Here is a 17,509-nt window from a genome sequence, read left to right as displayed (position 1 = left end):
TGTTTCAGTAAGTACCCTCCCAGACTAGAGTCATACCAATTAGCCAGAGATGAAAGGCTGTATATCCCACTACCATATGCCCTGTGATTTCTATTCTTCCTCATAGTTTGGGCAAATTCACAGCCATTAGAAACATGTCATGCTGTACATGCAAAACATGTGAAATCCAGTCTCCCATGTGAATCTGGTGTTTTGTGTGCACTTCCATATACTGTATAGATTCCATGGGGAGACCAGTGTTGCTGAAAGTGGAGGTCCTGACTCAAAAAATAATTGAAGGGAGATCAAAAGGTTATTTTAGGGAGCCTGTAATATCACCACCCTTATTTCTAAGTTGCCCACAGGCCTGGGCAGCCAAAGAGTGGTGGCTGTTGGCTAGGAGTTCAGCTCTAAAGGCAGTGCACTTATAACTGCCCACAGGCAGACTCAAACCTGGGACCTCTGGAGCTTAGTGCAGGTGCCTCTATATTTCAAGCTAAAGGCCAGCTGGCGCTCAGCTTAGGCCGTAAAAGACATGTATTCTTTCTCTGTGAAGTGGTCTAGGTGCCAGCACATGGGACAGTTAACCACACATAGGTGTGTGTGGGTTATACACCATCAGCAGCAGTGCAGAAGGGCAATGCCATACCATGCCACCTTTACTTCTGCACTGCTGTCTTCAGAGCTGATTGGATGGAGTCTGGTGGCTGCTGATTGAAGCCCAGCTCTGCAGGCAGCAGTAAGAAGTAAGCGTGGCAATACCATACCATGTCATCTTTACTTCTGCTTTGCTGCTGGCAGCACCTCTGCCTTCAGAGCTGGGCTCCCAGCCAGCAGCCACCACACTCAGGCAGCCCAGCTTTGAAGGCCATGCTGCTGACACCAGTTGTGCAGAAGTAGGGGTAACAGTAACACAACCTCTTTACAATTAACCTTAGGGACCCCCAACTCAATTCCTTTTTGTGTCAGGACCTTTATTTAAACAGCTGATGAAATTTCAGTTTTAAATAGCTGAATCGTGAAATTTGTGATTTCAGAATCCTAGTACCATGAAATTGACTGGAAAGAACCATGAATTTGGCTGGGCTCTACTAATAGGCAATAAAGAGAGAACACAGGTTGTAGTTTTATTTGCAGATGTCTAGACTTCATAAATCCTTCTGTATCTCTTTGAGATTGTGAGTCTGATTCGCTTCTCATGTCATCATTCACGTATTGTTAATTGGGTCTGAAATTAGTATAAAATGCTACCACTGATCTGACATAGTTTGGGGTTACCACAAATACTGCATGATGACCTCCATTAACTTTAATGTGAAATCTCTTTCTCTGGAACCTCCTTCTTGTCTGACTATAGGACCTGTTTCTGTCCTCATTGGTTCATGGGATCTGAGTTGAGACTCTATTGAGGTGAGAGGGAGCAAAGTTAAATGTAGCACATTGTAGGTCATCTGTCATTTCAAAAGTGATGTAAACTCTTACTTTATATAGTGGTATGGTAGACAGCAGAGCATCAGTGCTCTTTTGTATTTCCACTATAACAAAGGAAAATCTTTCTTCAGAGCTTCCCTTGTCCTGTATTCACTTCAGTGGAAACTCAGAACCTGCTGATAGGCTCAATAATATAACCTGACAAGGGAGCTTTATCTAACTCTGCTATATAATATTCAGTAGAATGCATTAGTACTTTCAAACAAACAAACAAATGAAAACAAACAGTTTCCAATTAAGTTTCACAGGTAAGCTGGAAAATGCCAGTGACCCCAAGCAGTTACAAAACGGTGTCCATTTCTTAATAACATACCACAATGCAAACAAACTGCTTCTTATACCTTGCTATGGTGTTAATGATTATTTAGCCCCAGAAGGGCTGGTGAATTTCCTTCTCTTTACAGTAGCTAGCTCATGCTCTGCAAGTTAGTGGTCTGCAACGGAAATTGATTTCTGTTGAATAGTCTGCTATTATAAGAGATGGACATATGATTTCAGAGGAACCCTAAATTCTTCTTGCAGCTCTTGCTGTAGCCATTTTACAACAGATCCATTCAAATAATAATCCTTGCATGCTCTTGCATAACTGCAGACAATAGTAGCACACATGGAGAGAGAAAGAGCCTTTTGAGTCTTTGTTCGTACAAAACTGAAACCGTATATTGTTTAATTTCTCTTATTCTAGTTATCACCATGCAAAATATATTCCATATACAGAATATCAAATTTAAAAAGTGAAATATTTAAGGAATTTAAGGAAAATATCAGCATAGTTTTGCAAGATATGTGTATTGCTTATGAAATTGTGGCCATTTTAAAATCATTTATATTGGCAGCTAAAGGACTGGAGGCCACATTCTGACCTCAGCTGCACTATTGTTAATCCAGAGTAACACCAATAAAGTTAATGGGGTTATGTGGGATTTAGGCTGCTGCAGATGAGATTAGAAGATGGCTCTAGAAGTTTATCTCACAAGTCTTTGAAGAGATAATTCTTCATTCTCTTCATACATACTCCATCTAATAATTAACACAAGCTTAGCAGCAAATATTATAAACCACTGGTTGTTTTCCACTTCTTCAGATCATAGCCTTACCACAGACTCAATATACAAAGCACAGAGGTCCAAAAATTGTTATCAATTTTTGGACCTCTGTGCTTTATATATTGAGTCTGTTCTGGTAAGGTTATGATCTGAAGAAGTGGGTCTGTCCCACGAAAGCTCATCACCTAATAAATTATTTTGTTAGTCTTTAAAGTGCTATATGACTGCTTTTTTGTTTTGATAGACTACAGACTAACACGGCTATCTCTCTGTCTCTGTTTTTGGACACGCTATTCTATTTCTTTGAACAGTTAAATGTATTTTGATCGTCATTCTAACTCACTATGGTCTTTTTGTATTAAACAGACACAATCAACTGAAAGAGCAGCCAGAAATTACACAAAATTTAAATATCACCCTGATTAATGTTCCTAGGAAGGTCACTAGGTAATACTAGTAATTCTAAATGACCAACATATTATAGTGTCTGGTAAGTCACAAAACAGCAATGACAAAATAAAAGACAAGGAGCTTTCCAAAGGGCATGGAGCATTATACTAATTAATTATGTATTTTATTAATCAACTAAGCCTGCAGGAAGAGAAAGAAAATGAAAGCAGCCACCATTTTTAACGTACACATTTCCCAGATGAATTCCTATTTCACACCAAGTGTAAACCTATTGCTTTGGTTTCATCATAATAAATTCCACAAACATTTATTTGTATCCAGTTTACCGTCCATTTAAAAACTGCTAACACAGTTATTTCTATTTGGACACATAACAGAGTTCAATTCATACTTTTACATAACTCTATTTTAAGCTGGCATTATTTAATACTTGCTGCGCACATGAAGTTATCAGTCCTGACAAGGAAAAAAATAATATTGAACCTTATCTTCCGCTACAGTTCCTCACCATTGACAGTGAAATAAGCATTTTAAGCACAGCAAAGGCCTAACAAGCAAGACAAAGTTCTTGTTCTGCAAAGCATGCACCTCACTTGCAGTGTCCCAACTGCCAACATGGTCCTAGAGAAGAATTAAACATCCTCTCCTTGGAAAGGTAACATAAAATTGCTATGGTGGAGGCAGTAAAACTCCAAGCTATATAATCAAAAACTTTAAAACGTATTAAACTAGCATAAGGGAAATACAGAGAGAAATACACTGTCCTCAGACTCATCTGCCCCATCATGGCACCACCTGAAGGTAGGCCTATGTGCGGAGGAAAGACCTCCTTCTGACTGAAGAGAAGACAGCTGCAAGGGAGGGAATAAGAGAGAGAGAAAAGGGGGAGATTCTCAAGGAATGAAAAAGTGTCTGTAACCTTACCGTGGTGAAAGATCAAGGCAAAAAATGCAAAGCAAAAATCAAAACCCACAAACTGCCAAAAAAATATTTGTTTTCTGAGTCCTCAATAGTGCACGTTCTCTGGCCATGCGGTACCCATGAAATATAAACCCACCCTAATGGTCACCCAGGTTACCGGCTTCATTTAGTTAATCATCACCATTATTACCAATGCTTAGGCCTTGAGAAAAAAGGAAAGAATGGCTGAAGAGGAGTGGAAAACAAGGAACTTAAATGAATCCCTTCCCTCTCCGCTCCCTGTTTTTTTAGCACTAGCTGCTGTACCTGCATTACCTTTATTCTCTCCTCCCTCCTCCATTCCCTCACCTTCCCCCACCTCTTTTCTGAAGTACACAGTCAGGCAAAGTTCCACCAGCTTTAAAACAATCAGGCATCAATTATCCTCCAACCGAGAATGCGGAGTCTCCAGTTTGCACCCAGGTAGTTGCAGCTTGGAAGAGGAATGTGACTCTTGCGGGAAAAACTAACTTGTTAGTTAACCTGTATGGTTGAGCCTTAATCAATAGTCAGGGACTATGAAAAGAACAAAGCATGTGAAACTTAAGCCTTTATCTTTTGGCTTCATCAGATAAGCTATACCTGAAGTCTAAAAGGACAGGGAGGCTTGTTTGTAAGCTTCAAAGCGTGAATGCAACAAAAGTTCTGTTTCTAAAGTTCAGTCTATTTATTGACTACCTATTTAAGATTCATTTTTTATCCAGGCGAAAAAATTGTGAGCTAACATATCTCTTTCTAATGGCAGCACCATTAAAAAAAAAAGTCTAATTAAAGTGAAATGTGTATCCCAGCCGCAATGTGTAATTTCCTCAGGCTATTTCCACCTGCCCAAAATATATTAAGACCATTATAATTTTGCAAAACAAAACGTCTAACAAATTAACGTGTGATTGCATCCATATGTTATCCCCAATTTGCATTTTTATAATTTTAAAACTCATTATTTGCCTTTTAATAAGACATGCAGCAAATTGTCACTTTGGTGACCTTCCTGCCTTTTGCTTGGACTAAGGACATTTTAAGGAAACTCCTAACCATTACTGAGATGAGTAAACCTTCAAAGAAGTAGAGATTCTAAGAATGCTGAAGTGGCAATTTACTTCCTTTCTGAAAAATATATTGAAGCAATTTGCAAACACTTCACTGATATGCTATGTGGGATAATTAAGCATATTTTAATTTGGAATTGCATTCACTTTAGTCTCTGGCCAAAATAATAGTAATCAACATAGATTGTTTGTTTCAAAAAGACATCTTCCTAATCTTTATATGACCTTCCACTGGATGCAAACAAAATCTCTGACCAGGCCAAATTCTATTTTCAGTTACACTTATTTAAACTCATTGACTTCACAGTAAATTAATGTCAAATGTCTTCCCAACTTCCATGGGAGCTGAAATCTTGAATAGCTTAATTTTATCGGTAGTTTGCTATCTGATTTTCAGAGGTGCCAATCAGACGTAATTTCCCATTGACTGCAACAGTAGCTTATCACCTCTGGAAATAAGGCCTTTAGAGCTTTTTAAAATTTACTTTCAAGAAGAAAGGTGATTTGCATATAGAACAAAGATCCACCAAACACTTCCAAATGCACTTTTCTTCACTCATGTGACTAGTTATGTTGCATTTACTGGGATTACTCGGGCAGCGAAAGTTAAGCATGTTCATAAATCTGTGAAGGATCCTGACTTCTATTAGATTTTTTTTTCACTACATCTATCTTCTAGCATTCACTTTTTCACATTTGGTTAACTAACATTAACCATTCAACTCTGTATTTTAACACCTAAATGAAACCTAAATTCTAATGCAAGATAAAATTTTCAAAAACAACTAAGCCCATTTTCAAAAATGACTTAAGCACTGACTAAATCTCACAGACTTTCACTTAGGCACTCTTGAAGAATCTTTCCATGAAACATCTATGTCTGTATGTAGGTCTCTAACTTAAGGTACTCATGCAAATTTGCAATTAGAAACACAGGCTTCAAACAAATCCACTACAGCACTTTCAAGACTATGTTAAGATTAAGAGCATCCCTAAATTCGCAAATCAAAATAAACTGACACATAAGCACAGCTAGCTTAGTTTACAAGTAAATATTTCCACCTATATTTTGTTGCAAATAAATGGGCTCCCCAAAAGCTTCTATATTAATGCAATTCTTTTGAAAATCAAAATGAACATAAAATAGTCTTGTTTCGAAAGGGAATCAAGATACAGCGAAATATTGTAAACCATTGTTCGTATCATTTAAAAAATAATGTGTTCAGATGGATTGATAAAGCCTCCAATTGTGAGAGGAAAATGTAGGAGAAATGAATGGGACTTTATGAAAAATGGCCAGGAGAACCTTGTAATATTGCCTGATTAGCACCTCTGGGACAGTAGTTTTCAGAGGTGAGCTTGTAGGGCCCCTGCTGAAATCAGAAGTGTTATATGAGGCCAAATTTAGGTTCCATGTCTGTAAAGGTTAAGCAGTCTAAAAACGGTTTCTGACCAGCTTAATATTGTACTGGAACATTCCAGAAGGCGGTTTTAATAAGGGGTGGGGAGGAAGGCTGAACAAACATTTTCCGTTGACTCCCTCAATAGCCACAAAGCCTAGCTGCCCCTGCCTTCAGATGGACAAATGAAACTGTGACAAAAGTCTCCGTGCTTACAAAACACACCTAACTCTCTCCCAATGTAGTGTGTCAACAACAGCACCCAACAGCTGTCAGGCCAAAGCAGAGACAAAAATCGGGACTGTCACCTCACTCTGACAAATACTCTCCCACTCAGGTACTGAGAAAACAGACTAGCCATCCAATGCCATTTTGCACTACAGTTAGGCTTCATGCTTTAGACTGAAGCAGCTAATTTTGTTTTATCTGCTGTTTCTTTCTTGGTGTCCAACTAGACAGCACAAGTAAAGGCAAGTCTGGGATGGCACTGGCGCTCCACCTCAACTTGAGTGAATTAGTGAAAGATTAGAAAAAAGCAGAGAGACTCAATTACACTCACTTTGTTGTGTACTAAAAAGGCCTGAGGAAAGAAAAGAATAAACAAATGAACCCAAAATGGCTCCTCCATCCCGTAAGCTGAAACTGATGACTGAGCTGGAACAAAAAGGCCTTTGATTTACCCACATTTAGTTTAAATAATAATGGTGACAAAGGAAAAATCCTAATTTGCTTCCTTCATTCCCTGTATAATATTTTGTGTAGTATTTTCACTTAATAAAGAATAGTCGTATTTTCAATTAGTAAAGAATTAATTGTACATGTAAAGCCAAAATGCATGGGGTTCTTTGCAACATTATTAAAATATATATTACAACGCAAACTGTTTAAAACCAGCTGAAAAATTTAAATGAATACAACAAAGTGAGGGGGAGCCAATTAGTTCATATCAGAAATCATGATAGCTACCAATACACATTCAGGTTGCATTTGATTCTTTTAAGTATCTGCTCTCTCCAGAAATGTTTCAATTTTCCTTTTTGATTTCATACTAACTGCTGCATTTCAGTCATAAAAACCTTTCTAAAATGTCTCTCTCTTCAAATTTCACCATGACTGCTCAGTGAAACTGGCTGTTTCCCATTGGTTCCCTCCTATTGAATTTCTTGTTTCTTCTTTTACCTGCCCTGACTGGTTTGGCGACTTGTAAAATGAACACTTGAATTCATGTGTTTTTTACCCTTCCCCCCAACTTAAAACAGACAAAACCTGATACAGTTTTAACACAACCTCCCCCTCCCTTCAGCCTACTTGGAGAAAGACAAGAAAGAAAAAAAAGGCAATCTCCTAAAAACGTAAGAAAGGAGAATTTTGATTTACGTAGTTGCAAATAGCATCAAAATCATACTTAACGCTAGTTTGACCTGTCTACACCACAATACCAGGATACTATGGCTTACAGGACCATAAAAACACATACATTTAGGTAACTTCAGTTCTGGAAGCACAATAGCCTTTTCCCAAATCAAGATCATCAACCTTCAAGTGGGTAACAAAAAGGACGTAATGATCATCAGGAAAGTGCATGCGAGGATTTTTATCTTCAGAGCTTTCCACGTCTTGGCAAAGACGAACTTGGTGGTTTTCTTGGCGTGATGCTCGTAAAATGCATAAAAAAATAAACAAAAAAACAAAAACAAAAAAAAATTATACACAGTGAAGCAAAATACTTGCACAATTGTAATAAACTATAAAATTAAACCAACTTTAAAAAAAAAAGAAAGAAAAAGCAAAGGATTCAAATGTGCACAATTGTCTTCACAGCCCAGAGCAATATTGCTTGTTTAAGCTGGAATTGAGAAGAGACAGAGAATGTCTAAGGGCTCGGCTTACATGTAGTTCTTCACCCCTCCCTGCGCAGGTGCATTCTTTACATCCAACCAATCTGCTTGCCTCTAGCCATTAACAGGTGTGTCCTGAAGTTTTGGGATAGGCCAGAAGTGAAACTGATGTGCACGATGCTTTTCATACTAATGGATTCACAACAGGCGTTCAAATCTCTCCGCCTCTCCCCCTGGTTTAATAAATAATAATGTCCCTAAAAGGTAAAGATATACATTTAACATGAAGTATAAAACTTAGCAGTGTTCTGTCCTGGGGTGACTGCTTGGCCTTTCGATTTGCTTAAAAATGTGGGCCAACTGGAGATCAAGGTTTTAAGAGGGAATGAATAATCTTGGACAAACATTTAGATGGGAAACAATTTCCATTCTCCTGTTGCTATGAATCCCATGTTCCAGAGAGGGGGATATGCATCGCAAATGAGAACAATATATTGTGTTGCCATGTTCAGTAGTCTTCAGCATAAAGGATAAGGAATGGTCACCCAAACCACAGCTGACTGGCTTTGGTTAGTAATCTCAACAGACAGGACAAAGACTGAATGGGCACTGGAAATTAACTCTTCCCTCACCACATCCACTGGTCGCTGCAAAGGAGAGTTGGGACATGGAGGCAATGTTCCATGGATGGAGGATTTCATTCTCAATGATGGTCAGGTCCATACATTTTAGGGACACTGCATTCACTAAAATGTGTCTTTTAAAATAAAAAAGAAAGAAGAAGAGAAGTATTTTAAGCTTGTTGGATGTCCCAAATGTGCTGGTGCACCATGCCCAACAGTATCAATAATTTCTACTCCTTTTTGCCCATCTGTTTGGTTTTAATTGAAGCTTTAAAAAGCCAAAAGAGGCCAGTATTAGTAACTGTTTAGTCAGTACGAGTCTGATATCTATTGATCAGCTATTAGCTCTAGGTGTTCAGTTAGGCTATCTGAATTCTCCTAAACCATATTTGACATAGATATGTTTGCTACGTGACTGTCTCAAATAACTCTCACTGATCAATATAGCATACAGGGGGAAATTCAGGCACAAGGGGAGAGATGCAATCACTTGCATAGGAACTGGGCATGTAGGAGGCTGATGTCACACACCTTTTTAAAAATGTTGACCACATCTTTTTTTGTCTGTTTGTTGCTATATCTATGAAGCCATGTTTCCCCCTCCTACAGGACACACTTTTGAGCTGGTAACAAGCAGTTAAATAATTCTTTCATTTCATCTCTTTAAAAAAAATACCCTGTATTTATCTTGAAATGAACAGAGACAGATGGGGGCCAAAAAAAGCATTTGTGCCCAGGCTGGGCTGATTTTCAGTTTTACCCTTTACTTAAAAGTATACGAACATACAAGCACACAATCAGAAGTAGTGGTAAAACACAAGATGAAAGCTGTGGCTTTTTAGAGAATACCAGCATTTAGCCTCAGTCAAGGTAATTCTAATCAACTTAATGAAAAAATAAAGAAAAAAATCAATCCATAAATAAAATGTTTGCTCCTTGTTGTGAAGAAAACATGCCTTTGTTTCCCATGGAAGATGTGTTTAATGAAATGACAAATTATCCTGCTAATTAGTGCAACTGGCAGAAGAATTCCCCCAAGAACCAACTTATCCTCAATAACTAACTGAGGCAGAAACCTTGGAAACCTTTAATTGCATAAGACTGATTTCTCCAGCAAGGGAGAACATGCAGCTTGGTAATAATGTTGGCACAGGGATGTGGCTTCTGAGCAAGTCATTTTTATCTGTCTTCCACCCCTCACTTCAGTTGAAATCTAAGGGGTAAATTTGCCCTTAGGCTGAGCCTAAACCCCACTTTTGACAGAAGCAGCATGTGCCTGAAATAGCTGTATCTGAATTATTGTGCCTGCAAAATGATTTGTGGGTGCAAATCTGAGGAGATGGCTCCTAGTTGCCTGATTTTGGAGTGCAATTCATTTGCAAATGGCACCTAAGAATAAATCAAATGACAACCCCCTTGAAAACATGCCCCTTACATTTGATTGTCCAAGTGGCCAACTGATGACAGTTTGGCTGTGATGTTGGTCTGGGCCTCAGGTTTGGCATCCAGCTAGGATTATAACCAGCTTTCTCTTTCATATGTCTAGAACATATATCGTGAGAATACCTAAGAGCTAGATCAGTATACAGTTGTAACAGACAACTCAGCCTATCAATAATATTCAAGAGTCATATGGATCCCTTTTACAGTTTCCTTTGAAAATAGCTATTTTTATCTATAATTAAATAATGGTCTTGTGCTCTACCTGTCCAGTCATTTGAGGCATTAATAGAGCACCCATTAGTTTAATACCGAGCAATATGGTAGTAACTAAAGCCTGGGGTCTGACCTGTATTGTATATGGATAATTCTCATTGTGTAAAGAGACAAACCCTGGTCTCAGGGCACAGCTCCAGTATGTGGGCTGTACAAAAGAGTATGCTTCTTGGGTCATGGATTGTTCAAAATCTTCGCAACAGACAACGCAGAGACAGTGCAGGTCTACCTTGGCAGCTACTCCAGCCTCAGAACCAATACGGACTGAGTGACTGCGGCAGCTTTTCCCATCTGTAGCGGTTTGGCGGGTAGATCTGCAGAGCTGCAGATCCACATGCCAGGCCCTGATCCAGCCATCTTTCATCCTGCCCACTCATGCACAAGAGACGGAGGTTGTCTCTGCACAGCTCTGCATACATACGGGAGATTCAGAAATTTGTCCCATCTCCGTTTATCCTGCCTCACTTTGCTCCTGAATGACATCAGATGTTCTACTGGGTGCCTTTACTTTTATTTTTTTTTTGTGGGGGGTGTGCAGTAAGGGCAGAAGGATGGACTTCTACCTCCACAAGAAGAAACAGATTCAAGGAGTGTTGGTGAGAAGGAGGAAAAAGTATTCCCCCCACCCCATGGTAACCAAATTAGGCCATTGCATGGACAATTATATTTGAAATCACAGAGCCACATATTCAAAGCTGCCTTGATCCAACATCTGAAACCGCATGTAAAAATCGGAGACACAGACATAAAGATCTGCTTTTCAAACCATAGCCGTGTCTACACGTGCACGCTACTTCGAAGTAGCGGCACTAACTTCGAAATAGCGCCTGTCACGGCTACACGTGTCGGGCGCTATTTTGAAGTTAACTTCGACGTTAGGCAGCGAGACGTCGAAGTCGCTATCCTCATCAGGAGATGGGGACAGTGCCCTACTTCGACGTTCAACGTCGAAGTAGGGACCGTGTAGTCATTGCGCGTCCCACAACTTCGAAATAGCGGGGTCCGCCATGGCGGCCATCAGGTGAGGGGTTGAGAGACGCTCTCTCTCCAGCCCCTGCGGGGCTCTATGGTCACCGTGGGCAGCAGCCCTTAGCCCAGGGCTTCTGGCTGCTGCTGCGGCAGCTGGGGATCCATGCTGCAGGCACAAGGTCTGCAACCAGTTGTTGGCTCTGTGGATCTTGTGTTGTTTAGTGCAACTGTGTCTGGGAGGGGCCCTTTAAGGGAGCAGCTTGCTGTTGAATCCGCCCTGTGACCCTGTCTGCAGCTGTGCCTGGCACCCTTATTTCGATGTGTGCTACTTTGGCGTGTAGACGTTCCCTCGCAGCGCCTATTTCGATGTGGTGCTGCGCAACGTCGAAGTTGAACATCGACGTTGCCAGTCCTGGAGGACGTGTAGACGTTATTCATCGAAATACCCTATTTCGATGTTGCTACATCGAAATAAGCTACTTCGATGTAGGCTTCACGTATAGACGTAGCCCATGACTCATAAGGGTTGCTCTTGAAAAGCTGCATGACAAATACACAACCAAAATCATGTCAGAGAGCCAATTTCATGGAGTAATAAGCAATATGTAAACAGGATCAATATAACAGAGACATGTAAGAGAATCTGCAAAGAAGTTTGGCTTTGTAAATACAGTTTATCTGCCATCAAATGGCTCCTGTGTATTAATAACAAACAGGGATACAGCTTGTTGATGATAATTCTTTAGGAGTTTATTGCTGATAAAACCAAAGCACGCTATTTACTTTTACATAATCTTTCCTTTACTAAGGAAATAAATGTTTGTCTTATCTTGATGTGTCATTGTGAGACCAAGCTGTTTCCCCTGTGGGTTCATCTTCTAGGACCTAGAATTGCTAGACAATCATCTAGCTAGATTGCTAAACAGTCATCACATCATAATAAATGAATTCAGGACCTGCAACTTCATCAACAATATATCAAAAAGAAAATGTGTACAGTGACCAGTTATCCTTAGGATCGTATCTCTACATTTAGAAATGTGTAGTGAACATTTTGTCTAATGGTCCTGAAGAGTCTGATCTCTAATCCCTCAGATATTTAAACTGTAATTTCCTTAGCTATGACCTTTCCCCAGCACCACTCAAATACTGCATAGATAATGTTTTGCATTCTTGTATGATCCCAAATGGATAGTGATACTGGCCAGACCCAGAGCTTGTGTAAATTGGTGTAGCTTCATTGACTTCACAATTGGCTTCACTGCAGTTAGGACAATTTACACCCGCTCAGGATGTGACTTCATATTTCTCTGGGTCCAGGGCTTCTTTATAGTGCTCATAATTACCATGTCTGAGCACCTCACCAACAGTCAAGAATATAGCTTCACAACACCCACATAAGAATGCATTATTATGCCTTTTTTACAGTTGGGGACCTGAAGCACAGAGAGATTACGTAATGCCCCAAGTCACAGATGAAGCCAGTGGCGGAGACAGGAACCCCAGATCTTCTAAATCCCATTCCAGCACTTTAACCACAAGACCATTCTTTCAAACACACACTGCCTTTCACTATACTAAGTAATGCTGGTTGCCAATCACTAGATTATACTACGAGGTATTATGTGATTATGAATTTTTAAAAACCTTTTAGTTTATATTATCTTTCTCAATTGTATTTATTATTATTATTAGTACATGTGGTTTGTATGATCATAGCACACAAGCCTTTTGTCATGGATCAGAGGACCTCACAGTGCCATGTGTCATTCTACTGAAGTGTTCAAATGCCCATAAAAAGAGGGCTGAAAAAGGAATGCCGAACAGTAGTAACATTCCTGTGGATGTTACGTTCCACAGGGAAGGAATTCAGAAAGATCTGCGGCATTGGTGAAACATACTGATGTATTTTCATAATGATCTGATTTTGGTTAAACCTCTTTGAAGTTGCCTAACACTCACACTAACAGCAACAATAAATAAATCCTTTGGCTTTCTTTGATGAGGTGAGGCATAGCCTCAGGGCTTGATGACCTCCAAAGAGCAGGTTTTTGGCAAAGCCCTGTCATTCAATGCTACAATAAATCTGTTACCTAATAGCCAGAGTAATGGCTTGGCACCCGACCCATAAGAGTACGCACCAGATTCAAAGAGAAAGGATTTAGATGTTTCTAAGCTTCCATGAAGATCCCTTAAAGTTCCTAACTGTGTTTTTTTGTAAATATTAAACATCTTAGCCCAAGATCCTTGGAACCTAGTTGAAAGATTTGATAGCAAAAACTGGGTCTCAACACCATATGGCACCTACCCTTATGGTTTTTCATATGTAAAGGTGAAGATGGTTGCTGTGAAGGTTCAGCACCTAGCCTGTGATTTATGCATACAGAAAACTGCTTGTAAACATACATTTAAATTATGTGCATACAAAAAACATAACGTACTTTTGGGCATGCCAGAGCTGCTTGTAGCTTGACCTACCAGCAAGAAATACTAGATCAAATGAATGCTGCATTGGACAAGGGGAACAGTATCGCTGGGCTTTTTGTGTCATTCCACTCCCGCCCCCCTACCCCCCATGCAAGTACAAATTCATCATAGGCTGAAACCTTGCTCCTAAAGACATTGGCTCTGGGCTCATAAAAATCCATGGTAAGAATACTAATAACATCTTATCTGCATTTTGCATTTTTGACCTTAAAAGATCTCACTGTGTTTATTGTATTGATTATTTTTTCTGAAACACATTAATTTTTGAGGTTCTTAAATACTCTGTGCCACCAACACTGAACAATAGTGGGACAAATCCTGACATCCTTGTTCAGTCTTTACACAGCTAAAACTCAGCTGGCATTAACAGAAGTCTTGCCTGTGAGGAGGTTGAGTAAAGATGGCAGGGTTTGGCTCAGCACACTATCTGAAGTCAAAGCTGGGATAAAAACAACTAGTTCTGTAAAAACAGTATCCTGGGATCTTTAGTGACTGCTAGTGATATCTGCTATCTGCTTAATAAATCATAACACATATGGCACCTTCAGCAGTACAGTTCAGCTTAGCCTTTCCTATAATATAAGAACAAGGGAACAGCTAACGAACTGGACAGGCAACATTTAAAACCATGAAAAGGATGTTTTTTCAACACAATAAATAATTATCCCGTGGAACTACCTGCCACAGCACTTAATCGATCATCTGGGGTTCGATTTCACGCCTTTAGTATGGACATGCAAAACTGACCTTTCCAGGGTTGCAGTCGACCCTGTACTCCTCGTGAAATGTGAGGAGTAAATGAAGTCAACGGGAGAAACTCTCCAGTCGACCTTCCCCAGTACGGACAGCTGAGTTAGCCGAGCTCAGACACATTAATTTAACCATGTAATTGCCATAGCTAGATTTGCGTATCTATGGTTGACTTACTTTGCCTAGTGTAGACACAGCCTAAGTTTTACTGCAGCTTTTTAATGAGTTTAGATTGTGCATGGAATCCTGTGCTTACTCTGCATATGCAGGCTAGTCCCTCTTCTCTAGCACAGGGTCCTTAACAATGTCCTCTGAGTTCACAGAGGCTATACACATTAGCAGAATTACTAGATTCTGCATAGATGGGTGAGTCAACTCAATGGGAGACTATATGAAACTGACTGTTTGTGAGAGCAAGGTTCAACTCAAGGCACCACCTGTTGGATCAGGAATTAGTCATAGTAGCAGCAGGTTTCTGTGTCTTAACATGTCAGGCAAGCAAATGAGGGGAGGAGAGACATAATGATCTCCCTAGTGTTTGGAGGGGTGTGGTAACCCAGACAGAAGGCATGGACATAATCAATTAAATACCTTGTATCTGGAACAAGTTGCTTGAGCTGTAGCCTAAGGTCAGAGGTCTATTTTGGGTCCGCTTTCTTACCAATTCTGAAGGCAGCACATGGACCAGTTTAAACGTGCAAGGAAAAAGGAATGTTTGAATCTGATAAACACAAGGGGATGACCCATTTTCTTTGCCCCTCACCTCACTGAGATCATGATTAGTTAAGACAGGCAATCCACCAGGGCACAACACAGAGCTGTACTTCCAAAGAGCAAAATCTGCCTCATGTAGTGTAGCGTTGGACAAGGGAGAGATAAGAAGGTGAAGAGAGCCTCTTCTGTGTCCATTCAACAGGATAGAATCATAGATTCTTAGAACACTAGAACTGGAAGGGACCCCCAGAGGTCATTGAGTCCAGTCCCCCGCCCTCACGGCAGGTTCAAGTACCAAGACCTAACCTGATAGATATCTGTCTAATCTGCTCTTAAATATCTCCAGTGATGGAGATTCCAGAACCTCCCTAGCCAGTTTATTCCAATGTTTAACCACCCTGACAGTTGGGAACTTTCTAGGTTCCTGTGGTAGAATTAAGGACAGCACTGAGACTGATCACTGTTTGATGTGGTGGTCCATGCACAACATCTCTATAGGGGCACAGTGTGAAGTAGTGTTTGGGTTTCTCCAGCACTGCCAGACTATTTCAGCAGCTAGAAGCACAAGTTGTGCCTTTTCAGGCCAGCAAGCAGCATAATGATACTTCATAATACTTTGTGCTTCTAAATCAGCTTCCTTCTAAAGACCTCAAACAATTTAGGGAATCAAGGTTCATACACACACCTCATATAGTAGATCAGCATTATTAGTGCATGTTTATAGGCAGGACAATGGAGCAACAGAGAGATTAAAACCAATAAGGGCATCTGTGGACATATGTATATACACATATATGATTTTATTTTTGTGACCTTTGATTTGGTGTTTTAATTGCTTTAGAGTCCACTCCAGCATGAGATACCTATGCTGGGTCTGATTTCCAGAGCCGCCAGAAGTCCACATGAAGTCAATGGGACCTTTCAGTATTTGGCACCTTTGAAAATCTTGCTTTTTGTGTCTCAACATGGGCGTCTAGAAATGGAGGTCTATATTTCAAAAGCTTGGAACCCCCAACACCCCAAGCAGGAGTTCTCAAACTGTGGGGTCAGGACCCCAGAGTGGATCACCAATCCCCACCACACAGGGCCAAAACCAAAGCCATCAGGTTTCAATTCTGGGCAGTGGGGCTCAGGTTACAGGCCCCTGCATCTGCAGCTGAAGCCTTGGGCTTGGCAATCTCCCAGGACTTCAAATACAGGGTGTGGAACTCAGATGGGCTCAAGCTTCCATACCACTTCTTGGGGCAGTGTAGTAATTTTTGTTGTCAGAAGGTGATCATAGGGGAGGGGAGTTTGAGGCAACCAAAGACATGCTTTGTTACAAAGAAGGAAAGGGCAGCTTAGTCTGAACTTTTAAACCATGATTTCAGTGTTGCCACTTCATTTCTCTTGTTGCATTGTCAGCTTACCTTACAGGGTATTATAAAACATACTAGCTTGGAACCTTGGTCTGTCTAACTTTGTCTGCCCACTCCTGTCTGTCTCCCCAGCCCCCTTCAGTCAAGTGGAAAAAGAGAAGGAGAAAGTCTTTCATCTTCATAGCAGCAAGACTTCCAATTCAAAGATCTGGTGCATTCTCAACTGCTGTAAATTGATGGGTGAGGCTGCCAACCGCCAATCTCCGGCTTCATAACAGTTTTCATCCAATCCCGTGTAGCTCAGACAATAGCTTTTCTTGCCCATTGTTTCCTTTCTGATCACTTAAGTGGAAGCAGGTGTTTTCCTCCACTGTTAATCTCTTATATATTCACACGGTCCCAGAAATTGCTCTTGTGTCCCACGGAGATGAGTGGAGCTAGACATTTGACTGCAGTGGAAGGCAATGCTCTGAGTCCACACACAAACTGTAGTGAATACTCCTTAACTTGCAGGAAATTTCAACCTCTACCTCCACACCCTCCCTTTATATTTTTTCCTCTTAAGAAAGGCCTGGCCTATGCCCTCTCCTACCTAAAGCAGGACTAAGGAGAAAGCTATGTTGGGAGGCGGGGTGAAGGGGAAGGTTTTGGGGAGTACATGAATTTATTGCAGGCAAAAGGTATTTCTTACGCTATGGTGATAAGGACACTCCATGTG

General features: G+C 40.4%; 1 protein-coding gene across 1 annotated transcript in view; it reads right to left on the bottom strand.

Annotated features, from left to right (window-relative positions):
• The window catches only part of TTLL10 (tubulin tyrosine ligase like 10), a 106,134-nt gene extending 102,199 nt beyond the window's left edge, over nucleotides 1–3,935 (bottom strand). Inside the window, exon 1 of the mRNA XM_074975791.1 lies at nucleotides 3,852–3,935. The gene's annotated coding sequence lies outside the window, so the exon portion shown is untranslated. The remainder of the gene's footprint in view (nucleotides 1–3,851) is intronic.
• Between the last annotated feature and the right edge of the window lie 13,574 nt (nucleotides 3,936–17,509).

The sequence above is a fragment of the Carettochelys insculpta genome, chromosome 23 (genome assembly GCF_033958435.1).
Source record: "Carettochelys insculpta isolate YL-2023 chromosome 23, ASM3395843v1, whole genome shotgun sequence".
Taxonomy (NCBI): Eukaryota; Metazoa; Chordata; order Testudines; family Carettochelyidae; genus Carettochelys; species Carettochelys insculpta.
The sequence above is the reverse complement of the archived record's forward strand: the minus strand, read 5'-3'. Positions and strand labels throughout refer to the sequence as shown.